Source organism: Muntiacus reevesi, chromosome 6 (assembly GCF_963930625.1).
Source record: "Muntiacus reevesi chromosome 6, mMunRee1.1, whole genome shotgun sequence".
Taxonomy (NCBI): domain Eukaryota; kingdom Metazoa; phylum Chordata; class Mammalia; order Artiodactyla; family Cervidae; genus Muntiacus; species Muntiacus reevesi.
In genome coordinates this window covers 41471696-41482361 of record NC_089254.1, presented here as the reverse complement: position 1 = coordinate 41482361, position 10666 = coordinate 41471696, and the positions used below count along the sequence as shown (strand labels likewise).

At 38.8% G+C, this 10666-nt stretch overlaps 1 non-coding gene across 1 annotated transcript; it reads right to left on the bottom strand.

Annotated features, from left to right (window-relative positions):
* Positions 1-2800: 2800 nt before the first annotated feature.
* On the bottom strand, positions 2801-2872 carry TRNAC-GCA (transfer RNA cysteine (anticodon GCA)). The gene has a single exon. It is a non-coding gene; the product is annotated as a tRNA-Cys (tRNA).
* Between the last annotated feature and the right edge of the window lie 7794 nt (positions 2873-10666).

The window sequence follows — 10666 nt, the reverse complement described above, 5'->3', positions numbered from 1 at the left end:
AAAATTATTCAGATTATGAAAAGATTTGATTATGAAATCAAAAGAAGACTATGTCTAGTCCCAACTTCCAAAATTGTAAGTTCTATTGTTTTGGGCTTTTTTTTATAAAGTGTCTGTTTTTTCTTCCTCTATCAAATGAGGGGATAGAGTCAGAAGACCCCAAAGTGCTTTCTATCTGTAAAATTCTATGGTTATAAAATAATGAAGAAAAAATAAAACAACATAAGTGATATATTCAGTAGGAGGAGACACAGAAGGGGAAATATTCCACCATATGCATGAACAGTTTATCTGAATTGGTCTCCTATAGGGGGATGCTTGAAGTGTTTTTAATCTTTTGCATTACTATCAGTGTAGTAATGTATGGTGCAAAAGTACTTTAACATGCCAAGATTTTCACTTGCATCTTGGTTTTAAGAGCATATACTGAACACAATAAATTGTCATAACAGTTACACTAGTTGTAGTATTAATTCCTCTCTTAGAGATTAATTCTAAAGTTTATTTCTTGATTTTACAGATTTGAAAAAAGGTGTGAAAGTACTTTGAGGGGGGGAAAGATGTCTTCACAAACTTGCAATATCATTATCAACTTTATTACCATGAAATCACAGATAGCACTAGCTACTTTTTCCCCTAGATAACAATGAATAAATTAACATTAAAACATTAGTTTTATTTTTTATTTTTTTACAATTATTCTTATATTTATTTTACTTTGTGTTACTTTATGAACATAAAAAAAAAAAAAACTAGTGGGAAGGGAGCTCAAGAGGGAGGGGATATAGGTATGGGATATAGATACAGCTGGTTCATGTTGATGTATGTCAGAAACCAAAACAATATTCTAGAGAAATTATCCTCCAATTAAAAATAAATAAATTAATAAAAAGATATGTACAATAACCAAAAAAGAAAAAAAAACTAGATGAAATTATTTTTTGAAAGTAAACTAAAAACGCTAATTTCCATTCTGAAAATAACCATTGATACTATAGAATGACAAATAGAAAAAACAGCCCCTGACATTCAATAGTTTTCTGAAACCCCACTTTTGCCTTCCTATGGCATTAAAGAAGGATATTATCTAGCAGGTATTTATTTTACAGACTTATAAGGGTCTATGGACAAGATACATAGACAATACTTGATGCTGGTTCAATTATGCTACAGAAAGGAGACCAAGATGGATGAAGTCAGAGAAGAAATGGGTTCACAGACATATATCTGACAAAGGATTGGTATCCAGGACATATAGAGAACTGCAACCCAATGACAAAAGCATAAGCCATCTAATAAAAAAGTAGACAAAGATTTAAAGAGAAATTTCACAAATAAAGGCCCATGAATGACCAAGAAGCCTATGAAAAGTACTGAACATTATTAGTTACTAGGAAATGCCAATGAGTATCTATATGAGACATCATTATATACCCACCAAAATGGCTAATATTCAAAAGACTGACAATAATAAATGTTGACAAGAATGTGGAACAACAAAAATCGGGGCTTCAAATTCTGAATTACATGCTTCACTAAGATTTTACATACTGTTTGAATACTTATATTCAAAATGGTTGCAACAGAAAAACAGGCACAATGATCTTGGTTTTAGTATTTGTTAAAAGAATAATCAAAGTAAATGTGACTGGAGGCTCTGTTTTACAAAGGGAAGGGCAGAAAAATTCAGTTGATAGAATATAGGGCCGTGGGGTAAAAATGTGTTATATCACAATAAAGAGATGATGTTTTGGGAACAAAAGCTAAAGATAAAATCTTTAATAGGACACAAAGCTGTCCACAACAGAGTTTTTGACTGAGGCCTTACTCAAAAGAGATTTTCTTTGAGCCTTAAACCCTGAGCTGTGCTGTGTCCCTGAGGATCTCACAGAATGAGTTATTTCCACTTGTTAATCCCAGACCTTAATACTAATCTTTTACCTCACCTGTTAGAGGATAGTTTAAATTAGCTTGATTGATTGCAGAACTAGACATGTATTAAAATGTCTTTTATAGTCCCTGACCTAGCAAGGTATGAGAAATATCTGAAGTATGAAATAAGTGCAGAGTGATACTGGTAAGGGGTTGCATTTTAAACTGCAAATGCAGCACTGATTTAGTTTCTATTTTGCAGATTCTTTTAACTCTACAAAGAAAATTACTTGCAATATTGAATCACAATTGCCCGCAGTCTGTAAACAGACAAAATCTTAAATCAATATACTTAATCAATCTGGCATACTTCCATTCCTTTTTTTGAGACAGAAATTCAATATTCTTCCACTACAACTTTGACTGCAGTCTTGACAAATAGGTTGCTATCTTTTTAAAGATAATACTAGAATTTCACCTAATTAACCTCATTTGAATTTAAGTTCTTTAAAAACTTGTTTGTTCATTAATTAAATAATTTGTTTTTTCTGTTATTAAAAATCATCATGTTATATTTATAAAATGAGATTTTGCAAAAGAATTATAAATCAAAAAAGTCTTAAATATGACATTCTGATAAATACTTTTACTTGCCATTTAAAGCATGAATATAACTTCCTTCTGTAATTTCCCGGGCTCTTTTGGTTGTGCATGATGGCACTGCACCTGGGGAGCCGTAAGGTAAGTAGATCAGCCAGTGAATAGCTCAGAGTCCCTGTGTGCATGCTCAGTGAAGTGAAAGTGAAATCGCTCAGTCGTGTCCGACTCTTCGCGACCCCGTGAACTGGGGCCTACCAGGCTCCTCCGTCCATGGGATTCTCCAGGCAAGAATACTGGAGTGGGTTGCCATTTCCTTCTCCAGGGGATCTTCCCGACCCAGGGATCGAACCTGGGTCTCCTGCATTGCAGGCAGACGCTTTAACCCTTGAGCCACCAGGGAAGCAGCTCTGGGCTAACTGCAAGAGCACTTCGACTGGGTGGGCAGCAAGGATAGCTGGGGAACCAGAGACTTCAAATACCTAGGAGCAAAGCAAATGGCTTCCTCCCTACTCCTATCTCCTTAGAGTCAGTCTTATTAACAAAAGGAGAAGGTGGAGGCAGAGGATAAGATGGTTAGAGCAAACCCTGGGAGATAGTGAAGGACAAGGAAGCCTGGTGTGCTGCAGTCCATGGAGTCACAAAGAGTCAGACAGGATTTAGCAACTGAACAAGAGCAGAGAACGTACAGAACAAGGAAGTGAAACCACTGGGAAGGGCTCCCAGATACATATACATATAATCTCACTCAATCCTCACCAGTACTTTAATGAAGCAATTACTGTCATTACCTCTTTTGTACAGATATGAAAATCAGAGAAGTTAAGTAAGTTGCCTAAGGCCACCAAGTAGTCAGTAATCAAGCCTAGACTCAAAGCCCCAGGACTACAAAATCCTGCATTTAACCATAATATCATAAAACAGATCTGAGGCTGAGCCCAGGGAAACTTCCCAGAGGAAACAGAACTGGAGATGGACTGTAAAGATGGTAAGAACTGGATATACAGAAAAGGAGAGACCTTCCTAGAAAGAGAACAGAAGGAAAAGGACAGAAGTGAGAATGACTGTTGGTGGAACAGTGAAGGAACAGGCCTGACTGGGTTAACAGATTACTTTATTATGAATGATTCCATATGGACAATAAGGGAAGAGGTTATTTTATAGACAAAACTTAAATCAAGAGGATAAGTGATGCCTCCATCACATGCCCTACCCCACACAGGGCCTTTGTACATACTGTTTCTTCTGTCAGAAAAGCACTCTCCTCTTCACCTTGTTAACGACTATCCATCCATCAATCATGACTTCCTAAAACAGCCTTAACGGAACTCCCCTGCTGTGGTCAGATTCCTCCCTAGTGTACCTTTTCTTTACTGGATTTATTATGCTTATTCTACTTGTTAGTGGGATTAAGTGCAAAGAGAATAAATAATTGAGTAAACAAATTGACAGAACTCAGGTCTGCCTAGGGCAACTGCTCAAATATTTTCCACATTAATACACTATTTATAAAAGGTATACCTGAAAGATCTGAAAGCTATTTTAACTGGGTAAAAAGAGAATTTAGGGAAGAGGATCTGACAGCTGTCTTCAAACATCTAGAGAACGATCATGTTGAAGACAGATTAGACATATTCTGCATAGTTCCCAAGGGCAGAACAAAGACAAATGAGGTGAAAGTGCAGGGAGGCAGATTTCATTACAGTATAAGGAACTGAAAGATGTAACAATGAGACCTGTCCAAATATGAAGCGGACTGACTGTAAAGGAGATGAGTATTCAAACAAATAGATTCAAGGGACTAGATCTGATAGACAGAGAGCCTGAAGAACTATGAACCGAGGTGTGTGACATTGCACAGGAGGCAGGGATCAAGACCATCCCCAAGAAAAGAAATGCAAAAAGGCAAAATGGTTGTCTCAGGAGGACTTACAAATAGCTGAGAAAAGAAAAGATGCAAAAGGCAAAGGAGAAAACGAAAGATATACCCATTTAAATGCAGAGTTCCAAAGAAGAGAAAGGAGAGATAAAGCCTTCCTCAGTGATTAATGCAAAGATGGAGGAAAACAATAAAATGGGAAAGACTAGAGATCTCTTCAAGAAAATTAGAGATACCAAGGGAACATTTCATGCAAAGATGGGCACAATAAAGGACAGGAATGGTATGGAACTAACAGAAGCAGAAGATATTAAGAAGAGGGGTGGCAAGAAGACACAGAACTATACAAAAAAGATCTTTAGAACCCAGATAACCAAGATGGTGTGATCACTCACCTAGAGTCAGACATCCTGGAATGTGAAGGCAAGTGGGCCTTAGAAAGCATCACTATGAACAAAGCTAGTGGAGGTAATAGAATTCCAGTTGAGCTATTTCAAGTCCTAAAAGATGATGCTGTGAAAGTGCTGCACTCAATACACCAGCAAATTTGGAAAACTCAGCAGTGGCCACCAGACTGGAAAAGGTCAGTTTTCATTCCAATCCCAAAGAAAGGCAAGGCCAAAGAATGCTCAAACTACCGCACAATTGCACTCATCTCACATGCTAGGAAACTAATCCTCAAAATTCCCCAAGCCAGGCTTCAACAGTATGTGAATCGTGAACTTCCAGATGTTCAAGATGGATTTAGAAAAGGCAGAGGAACCAGAGATCAAATTGCCAAAATCCATTGGATCATCAAAAGAGCAAGAGTTCCAGAAAAACATCTACTTCTGCTTTATTGACTATGCCAAAGCCTTTGACTGTGTGGATCACAACCAACTGTGGAAAATTCTGAGAGAGATGGGGATACCAGAACATCTGACCTGACTCCTGAGAAATCTGTAAGCAGGTCAAGAAGCAACAGCTAGAAATGGACGTGGAACAGACTGGTTCCAAATCGGGAAAGGAGTACGTCAAGCCTTCATATTGTCACCCTGTATATTTAACTTATATGCAGAGTACATCATGAGAAATGCTGGGCTGGATGAAGCATAAGCTGGACTGACAGGAGAAATATCAATAACCTCAGATATGCAGATGACACCACCCTTAAGGCAGAAAATGAAGAACTAAAGAGCCTCTTGGTGAAAGTGAAAGAGGAGAGTGAAAAAGCTGGCTTAAAACTCAACATTTAAAAAACTAAATCATGGTATCCGGTCTCATCACTTCATGGCAAATAGATGGGGAAACAATGGAAACAGTGACAGACTTGATTTTCTTGGGCTCCAAAATCACTGCAGATGGTGACCTCATGAAATTAAAAGATGCTTACTCCTTTGGAAGAAAGTTATGACCAACCTAGACAGCATATTAAAAAGCAGAGACATTACTTTGCCAACAAAGGTCCCTCTAGTCAAAGCTATCGTTTTTCCAGTACTCAGGTATGGATGTGAGAGTTGGACTATAAAGAAAGCTGAGTGCCGAAGAATTGATGCTTTTGAACTGTGATGTTGGAGAAGACTCTAGAGAGACCCTTGGACTGCAAGGAGATCCAACCAGTTCATCCTAAAGGAGATCAGTCCTGAATATTCATGGGATGGCCTGATGTTGAAGCTGAAACTCCAATATTTTGGCCACCTGATGTGAAGAACTGACTCATTGGAAAAGGCCCTGATGCTAGGAAAGATTGAAGGTGGTAGAAGGGGACGACAGAGGATGATGTGGTTGGATGGCATCACCGACTCAATGGACATGATTTTGAGTAAACTCCAGGAGTTGGTGATGGACAGGGAAGCCTGGTGTGCTGCAGTCAATGGGGTCGCAGAGTTGGACATGACTGAGTGGCTGAACTGACTCACTGATTCAAACAAGGCCGGAGGAACACCCGTCAGGCGTGTTTTTAGTGGAAACTCCTGTTCTGATCAGGAAATTTTTAGCCACTTAGGTCTTTGCGAGCTTGTTATGCATCTATAGGTGTGGGACAGACTGAAAAACAAAACTGAGTTTGATGTGAACTGACCTCAAGGGAAGAGAGCTGCAATATTAGACTCTTTTAGTAATACAACTGCACTTGTGGGTGGCCGTTTGGTGCCACTGGCGAGGTCTTTGATAGCCAGCATTCCAACGGGAGTTAGGGCTATGCAGCTGCCACTGTGACTAAACCGTGTGATACTCCCAGCCATCGGTACAAGGGACCGATTCCAGGGTCACCCTGCTCCTTGCAGCAGTCGTCCTCTTCCTCCCCCTCTCCCTACCCCTAGTTCACTTACACACAAACATATTTCTACTCCCGGAGCTACAGTGGTGTGCTGACAGATCTCCTTCCAAACTACTGGAAGTGATCCTTTTGCCTAGCTTCTTAAGGCTATCCCTTATGCTGAGCACAGCTTGTCAGCAATATTTCTCCTTGTGCCAACAATCGGATCATGAAAGAGACACTGAGAGAGAAGAAAACTAAAAATCACCTTTTGAATCTGTCATTTCTATCTTAATTTCACAAAAACAAAGGCCTTAAAAATTATGTATGGGCTGAAAACCAGGAATCCTGATTGGAAACCAAGTCCTGATCTTGCAGAAGATCTGTAACTGCTGCTTTCAGTGGATGCAGACCTGAACTGACAATGACAGCTTTTCTGTTAGAGAAATGTAATCTGAGTGTCAAATAACCAGTCTGCAAATTCTGAAATTCAATCCATTTGTGAACAATCAAATTCAAGTCATTGTAATGTTAAAATTTATGGATAATTTATTATCATTTCAAACTACAGTGTCAATTTTGCTGTATCATACTTGGTAATCTAATCATCAAATATTTATTGAACACCTCCTAGGGACTTTGCTGGTAGTCCAGTGGTTAAGATGTCACTTTCCAATGCAGGGGGCACAGGTTGGATCCCTGGTCAGGAAACTAATCTCACATGCCTTGAGGTAAAGCCAAAAGTAAATAAATAAAAGTGAAAGGTTTGGGGGAAAAAAAAAAAATTGAACACCTCTTGTATGCAAGGCACTATGCTGGAAGCAAAGTGGAAAAGATCTCTGATGGTACAGGATTTATAACATAATTTAGACAGTAAGAAGCACCAAATTACCACATAACTACAAATTGTGACAATCAATACGAAGGCTAATAAGAGAGACTAGAGACTAGAAGGTTAGTAAGGGAGACTCCTAAAATTACATAGGAAGAGACATCTCTGAGTAAGAGACAATTCTCTGAGAAATTAAGAGTAAGTAAGAGTTAACCTTGTGAAGGGTTAGAGAAAGGACATTCCTGGCAAAGGGCATATCCCAAAGCTCTGGTATGGGAAAGAGTGTGGTTCCTTCAAGAAATGGCAAGAAAGCCCAAATGAGCAAAGGGCAGGAGTGGGGGTGGGGGCTGAGGAGAGAATCCCTGATGTGACACTGGGGCGAGGGGGGAACACGAAAGAACACAAGGGCAGAGCCTGTGGCCCCCTGAAAGCTGAAGGGGACTCTAAACGCAGTGGGAAGCCCCAAGATAGGGGAGTGTGCAGGTTACATTTTTAAAACAACTATTCAAAAGGTTAGATATGGAGAAGAGCTTAGGTGGAGACAAGAATCTTCTCTCTCTCTAAGTCCCCTATTCACAAAAATGACAACTTTCCAATTTACAACCATATTAATGTATCATAGAGCTACTGTTTCTAAATAATTATAAAAGTGTAACATTCTACTTTTTTTTGGTTTACTAGGCATTACTAGAATTCTTTCTGAAGGAAACGTACCACTGTTAAATGAATGAAAACTGAACTGTTTTCTATTCAGGCAGTATAAATTCTAACTCACACTGAGAAGGAAGACAAATGATTATTCCTATGTACAGAATGAATCAAAACAAATGCCTTTTTATGTAATGTTGCATTCAGGACATTATCTCTATTTTATAATCTGGGGAAACTCTGCACTTCGCTGAGAATGCTGGGACAGAAACAGAGCCAGAATTAGACATTCTCTATTTTGGCTATTTCTCTGTTTTTGTTGCCTTGTACTATTTCTTCCTGTGGAGTATGTAGGAGCAGGCAGCCAGTCCTCTTCATCATTCTCATCAAATTTAGGTGTAGACTCCTGGCAAAAGTGAATATGTGCAACCGGTTAATGCAATACTTGGAAAAATAACATGTTTCTCGTCCTGCCCTGAGAACAGGACGACGGCAAGGTCAGTTCATGGTATCCAGCAGGGGAGGCAGCTGGAAATCAGTGTATCTTAAAGAAGAAGTGCAAAGGCAAATGTAATAGCTTCTGGTACTCAAAACAGAATCATGCAGCAATCCAGGTTATTTTCCAAGTAACGTATTCCAACCAAACTCAAAAAGCCCATTCCCACAAGTTTTGTTGGTTGGTTTGTTTTGTTGTGGGATGTTGCTCTGAAAGTTGGTGCTTTACAGTAGTAGTCTATTACATTAGGGCAAGTAAACAAAAAGCTTACTTCATTTAGATCCAGGGAATTGTAAAAACAAGAGAGAGACCAAGACAAAAACAGAGTCAGTCAGTTAAGCATGTATTCTGATTTGTCCTTTCAGTGAATTGCAATAAATCATGGCTCTCAAACTTTAATAAGCCTCAAACCACCTAGAGTATTTGTTAAAACACAGTTGCTGGGCTCCACCCCTAGAGTTTCTGATTCAGTAGGTCTAGATTAGGACTCAATAATTTGCATTTCTCACAAGTTCCCAGGTGGTACTGAGGCTGCCGGCCCAGGAATCACTGTATTGAACAAGTGAAAGTAAAACCAAGGGCAGAGGAGTTTGTCCTTGATTCTTACACAGTGACCTGGAAAGAGATCGTCTCAATGACTGTACCCTGCTGACACTGGTGAGCAGCCGAATCTCTCCAATTCATCCCACATCAATGGGGACACATAAACCACATCCCTCTTCCATTTACACCAGGAACCTTCAGGAGAGGAACAGGATGGATGGGGGTACCTCAGAGATTGATAGTTTTTTCCTAGAAAGATACAGTATTGCCTATCGGGACTGTTTAAATTTCCAAATCGAAGTAGTCTTAAATTGCATGGACACACCCTCAGGCATCTTTCTCATTCATTTCCCTTTCTGATAACCATGCCAGGTTTCATAAGGCCTTCTGTGCCCTCTTTTCCTTTTCCTGCTGGCTGGAATGTGGACTTGGTTGGTATGGTAATGAGCCATTTTCAGTGATGTGAATGAGAAAGGCAACATCTTTAAGAATCGCAAAGACACAAAATAGAGGGAGCCTCCATCCCAGACACTGAGGCCTAAGTCAAGCCACCTTACAGACCCTGGATTTTACCTGCTGTCATTAGATGTCGGGCCCTTTGGGTACAGCAGTCTAATCTGTATCCCAATCAACACAAATGGAATGAGAGATATGAGCTGTGTAAGAACAGTGCATAAAGTCCTTGCAATCAGCGGTTAACTTGTATAAGCACATTCTTCCTGTGTTATACTCTTCCATGCTGATTGCCAGTGATCCTTCCAGGGCTTTGGTTAGCTCAGACCTTCTTTTTCCTCTTCTCATTTTCAATTTTCCTTTTCTTGCTTGGCTGTCCTTTGTCTACCATTATAACAGCTTTTTAGGTCTAGTGATCTATTTAATTTCACATGTTTTATTAGTATTACTTCCAACTCCTTTAGTGTTGTTAGAAATGACTTGGGCATTTTTTTATACCTCCTTAATACTTTTGGATATCTGAATAAGTAATAAATACTCAAAAGAGTACACCTGATTTACACTGTCATTATCAAACTTTCATTTTCTGTGTGAATTAACAGGTATAACTTATGAATTAACAGGTATGATTTTGATTAAGTGATAATGTAAAAATTATGTCCGATTGAATCTTAGGCAATATACCTAAGAATATATACATGCATTTATTATTTATCTATATATGCATTTTTTATATCTTTACATATATATCTGTGAATTTTAAATTTACATATATGTACATAATAGACACATAGATAGCTTCTATTGAATAAAAGATCTTATAAAATACATTCTCCAAAAAAAAATACATTCTCAAAACTTCCCTGGTGTTTCAGTGGCTAAGACTTCACGATCCCAATGCAGGGGGCCTGGGTTTGATCCCTGGTCAGGGAACTAGATCCCACATGCCGCAACTAAAGATCTAGCAGGCTTCAAAGAAGATCTAAGATCCCATGTGTCACGGCACAGCAAAATAAATAACTACTAAAAAAAGTACATTCTCAAATCCCTATTCATTTAGTAATCAAATATTTTAATCAAGTTTGTCTTTTTGTAAACTCAATATGCAGG